The following is a 5,782-nucleotide window of genomic DNA, read 5'->3' as shown; positions in this document are numbered from 1 at the left end:
GGCACAGTCAACTTAGTGTATGTAAACTTCTGACCCACTGGAATTATGATACAGTGAATTATAAGTGAAACAATCTGTCTGTAAACAATTGTTGGAGAAATTACTTGTGTCATGCACGAAGTAGATGTCCTAACCGACATGCCAAAACTATAGTTTGTTAACAAGAAATGTGTGGAGTGGTTGAAAAACAAGTTTTAATGACTCCAACCTAAGTGTATGTAAACTTCCGACTTCAACTGTATATCGGACCAAATTATGAAAGACAAGAATTGTACTTTTGAGTTCCGTAAAGTCAGTGTGGAAGAGGTATTATTGTTGTCTATCAACAATGACACGCTAGTAAAGTAAAGTACTTCAAGCATATGTTTTCATTTCAGTCTCCACCATCTCCACCAACTGAATGGATTGTATGGATATGTTTCCTATTAATAATGTCAATTTAACATCTGTACAGAAAGACTCATGTGATGGACAAATTACAGAGGAGGAACTGCTTGATGCAATTAAAGCCTTTAAGTCCAGGAAATCTTCAGGGCTGGATGGCGTACCAGTGGAGGTATTCCAAACCTTTTTGATATTGTTATTAGCATGTTTTAACCACTCCTATATAAATGGTATATTATTAAACACTCAACAAGAAGGTCTGATTTCATTATTACTGAAACATGATCCAAGTGGTATATATAAAGATCCAGTCCATTAAAAAAAAAATACTTCAGTGTTTTGATGCAAAAATCTAGCTAAAGCGCATTGAATTCTGTGCTTAGCGCATAGTGTTAAAAAGGTTTTGTCAGATATTTTTCATCCTGATCAGACAGGAGTACTGGAAACAATAGAACACTATGAAATATCTGGTAAACATGCCTGGTTTTCATAGCTGACTTTGAAAAGGCTTTTGATAAAGTACGAATGGAGTTTAAATATAAATGCCTGGAATATTTAAATCTCTTATAAAATGGTGTCATGGTACRCTGATGATTCACATTTTCTTTTAAAACCACAATTAGAATCCCCCCCCACAGCCTCATAGAGGATCTAGATACTTTTTCTAACCTCTCTGGATTAAAATCAAATTATGATAATTATGTATCACAAAAAAATTCAACTTTTACATTACCGTGTAGTTTACCAATAAAATGGTCTGACGGGGATGTGGACATACTCTGTATACATATCTTGAAAGAAAGAAATTATCTCACTCCAATACATTTTTATAGAAAGTTAGAAAAAATACATAAGATCTTGCTAGCATGGAAAGGAAAATACCTGTGTATTTGTGGAAAAATCCCCCTGATTAACTCTGTAGTCATATCCCAGTTTACCTATTTGCTTATGGCCTTGCCTACACCTAGCGACTAGTTTTTTAAATTATATGAGCAAAAAATATTGCATTTTATTTGGAATGGCAAGCCAGACAAAATTAAAAGGGCATATTTATATAATGAATATTAATTCGGAGGGCAGAAATGATTAAATATTAAAGCATTAGACCTCTCACTTAAGGCATCAGTCATACAAAAGTTATACTTAAATCCGAAATGGTTCTCTAGTAAATTAGTAAGAATGTCTCACCCCATGTTCAAGAATGGCCTTTTCCCCTTTATTCAGTAAGGAAAAGTAAGGAACTTGTCTGTCGGCCCTGCATTGAAGACCAAAAAAACTGGGTAAAGAAAATTGTGATAAATAAAAAGGCTCCGGGCCATGGATTATCACTGGAGACTCCGGGCCATGGATCATCACTACAGGCTCCGGGCCATGGATCATCACTACAGGCTCCGGGCCATGGATCATCACTGGAGGCTTCGTGACATGGATCATCACTACAGGCTCCGGGCCAGGATCATCACTGGAGGCTTCGTGCCATGGATCATCACTGGAGGCTTCGTACGTGGAGCCGGAACCAGTCTCACCGGACTGGGGAGATGCACTGGAAGCCTGGTGCGTGGAGCAGGCACCGGATACACTGGGCCGTGGAGGCGCACGGGAGGTCTCGAGCGTAGAGCTGGCACAACCCGTTCTGGCTGGATGCTTACTTTAGCCCGCCCGGCAAATGCGGGGCGCTGGCACAGAGCGCACCGGCCTGTGAATGCTCACTGGAGACACAGTGCGTATCACCGCATAACACGGTGCCTGACCGGTCACATGTTCGCCACGGTAAGCACGGGGAGTTGGCTCAGGTCTAAACCCTGACTCCGCCAATCTCCTCGTGTGCCCCCCCAAAACATTTTTGGGGAGCTGCCTCTCGGGCTTCCGTTGTTGACCTAACTTCGCTGCCTCCGCCTGCTTCCATGACAGGGTCTTGTCTCCTGCCATAATCTCCTCCCCGGTCCAGCTCGTCTTCCAAGTTGGCGCAGGCTGCTTGGTCTTTTTGTGGTGGGTAATTCTGTCACGGTCGTTGTCTTCAAATTCCCTGTCATAAATGAGCCAAGGCGCAGCGTGCATGTAATTCCACATCTTTAATAGAAGTGAAACCTTCACAAAAAAACTGGTAAACAGAAACCGAACGTGACGCGAACGTGACGCAACTGTGGCGCACACAAACACTCACAGAAAATAAATAATTACCCACAAACACAGGTCGGCAAAAGGCTGCCTAAATATGATTCCCAATCAGAGACAATGATAGACAGCTGCCTCTGATTGGGAACCATACCCAGCCAACAAAGAAACAGACAAACTAGAATGCCCACCCAAATCACACCCTGACCTAACCAAATAGAGAAATAAAAAGGCTCTCTAAGGTCAGGGCGTGACAGAAGCTTAAGTTTTATTGTTTATTAGTTACTCCAATTGGGGGAGGGGTGGTAGGGTTTGGGGAATAATAAAGGAAGGTATATACAAAAAAAAGTGTGTATGTGTATATATGTATATGTGTATGTGTATATATGTATATTTGTATGTGTATGCATATATATAAACTACCGTTCAAAACGTTTGGGGTCACTTAGAAATGTTCCTTGTTTTTGAAAGAAAAGCACATTTTTTGTTCATTAAAATAGCATCAAATTCATCAGAAATACAGTGAAGAAATTGTTAATGTTGTAAATGACTATTAGCTGGAAACGGCAGATTTTTATTGGAATATCTACATAGGCTTACAGAGGCCCATTATCAGCAAACATCACTCCTGTGTTCCAATGGTTTATCATTTTAAAAGGCTAATTGATCATTAGAAAACCCTTTTGCAATTATGTTAGCACAGCTGAAAATGGTTGTGCTGATTAAAGAAGCATTAAAACTGTCCTTCTTTAGACTAGTTGAGTATCAGCATTTGTGGGTTCGATTACAGGCTCAAAATGGCCAGAAACAAAGAACTTTCTTCTGAAACTTGTCAGTCTATTATTGTTTTGAGAAATGAAGGCTACTACATGTGAGAAATTGCCAAGAAACTGAATAACTAGTACAACGCTGTGTACTACTCCCTTCACAGAACATTGCAAACTGGCTCTAACCAGAATAGAAAGAGGAGTGGGAGGCCACGGTGCACAACTGACTAAGAGGACAAGTACATTAGAGTGTCTAGTTTGAGAACCAGACGCCTCACAAGTCCTCAACTGGCAGCTTCATTAAATAGTACCCGCAAAACACCAGTCTCAACATCAACAATGAAGAGGCGATTCCAGGATGCTGGCCCTAACAGAACACAGAGGGTGTTCTTTAATAATAAACATAATCCAGGTAGAATCAGGAATTGCCCAGTGTAGCTGTTCAGGCCCCTTACTTTTTTCGATATTTACTAACGACATGCCACTGGCTTTGAGGAAAGCCTGTGTGTTTATGTATGCGGAATACTCAACACTATACACATCAGCTACTACAGCAACTGAAATGACTGCAACACTTAACAAAGATCTGCAATTAGTTTCAGAATGGGTGGCAAGGAATCAGTTAGTCCTAAATATTTCCAAAATTAAAGCATTGTATTTGGGACAAATCATTCACTAAACCCTAAACTTCAACTAAATCTTGTAATAAATAATGTGGAAATTGAACAAGTTGAGGTGACCAAACTGCTTGGAGTAACCCTGGACTGTAAACTGTCATGGTCAAAACATATTGATACAACAGTAGCTAAGATGGGGAGAAGTCTGTCCATAATAATGCGCTGCTCTACCTTCTTAACAGCACTATCAACAAGGCTGGCAGCCCTACAGGCTCTAGTTTTGTCCACCGACTACTGTTCAGTCATGTGGTCATGTGCCCAAAGAGGGACTTAGGAAAATTGCAGTTTGCTCAGAACAGGCAGCACGGCTGGCCCTCAAAGTACACGGAGAGCTAACATTAATGGCATGCATTTCAATCTCTCGTGGCTCAAAGTGGAAGAGAGATTGACTTCATCACTACTTTTTGAAAGAGGTGTTGACAAGCTGAATGTACGAGCTGCTGTTTAAAATACTTGCCACAGCTCGGGCACCCATGCATCCTCACAAGACATGCCACAGAGGTCTCTTCACGGTCCCATGTCCAGAACGACTATGGGAGGGCATAGTACTACATAGAGCCATGACTACATGGAACTCTATTCCACATAAGGTAACTGATGCAAGCAGTAGAATCGGATTTTAAAAGCAGGTAAAATACATATTAGGAACAACGGGGACTGTGAAGAGACACACACAACGGTACAAAACATGCATACACATGCATTGTGATATTGTTTGTATGGTGGTATTATACGTTTTGTATTGTAGATATGTAGTGGTGTAATAATGTTATTTGATGTCTGTTTTTATCTTTTGTTTTGTATGTAGTGTAAGTGCTTTAATATGTTTGGGACACCAGGAAGAGTAGCTGCTGCTTGGCAGAACGTAATGGGGATCTTAATAAACCCGCAGGAAGAGTAGCTGGCTGGCCTTGGCAGACTAGATGGGGATCCTAAATAACCCAGGAAGAGTAGCTGCTGCTTTGGCAGAACCTACATGGGGATCCTTAATACCCCAGGAAGAGTAATGCTGCCTTGGTTGCAGACTAATGGGATGCCTTAATAAACCCAGGAAGAGTACTGCTGCTTGGCAGACTACTTGGGGATCCTTAATAAACCAGGAAGAGTAACTTGCTGCCTTGGCAGGACTAACGGGGATCCTTAATAAACCCCAGGAAGAGTAGCTGCTGCCTTGGCAGAACTAAGGGGATCCTTAATAAACCCCAGGAAGAGTAACTGCTGCCTTGGCAGAACTAAGGGGATCCTTAATAAACCCTCGGCAAGAGTAGCTGCTGCTTGGCAGGACTACGGGGATCATAATAAACCCAGGGAGAGTAGTTCTGCCTTGGCAGGACTAACGGGGATCCCTAATAACCCCCATGCAAGAGTAGCTGCTGCCTTGGCAGGACTTAACGGGGATCCTAAATAAACCAGGAAGAGTAGCTGCTGCCTGGCAGGACTAATGGGGATCCATAATAAACCCAGGAAGAGTAGCTGCTGCCTTGGCAGGACTAACGGGGATCCTAAATAAACCCAGGAGAGTAGCTGCTGCTTGGCAGGACTAACGGGGATCCTTAATAAACCAGGAAGAGTAACTGCTGCCTTGGCAGGCTAACGGGGATCATAATAAACCCCAGGAAGAGTAGCTGCTGCCTTGGCAGGACTTAACGGGGATCCAATAACCCCAGGAGAGTAGCTGCTGCCTTGGCAGGACTAACGGGATCCTTAATAAATACAAAGCCCCCCTTCCCAAAGAGCCGCTAACTTCTTAGTATGTAGCAACTGCATTGTAACTACATTGTGGTGTGTGTATTAATCTGTGTGTGTAATTGGTTTTGGGATCTGTCTCCCAGCAATCCG

This window comes from Salvelinus sp. IW2-2015, linkage group LG8, assembly GCF_002910315.2.
Source record: "Salvelinus sp. IW2-2015 linkage group LG8, ASM291031v2, whole genome shotgun sequence".
NCBI classification, from domain to species: domain Eukaryota; kingdom Metazoa; phylum Chordata; class Actinopteri; order Salmoniformes; family Salmonidae; genus Salvelinus; species Salvelinus sp. IW2-2015.
The sequence above is the reverse complement of the archived record's forward strand: the minus strand, read 5'-3'. Positions refer to the sequence as shown.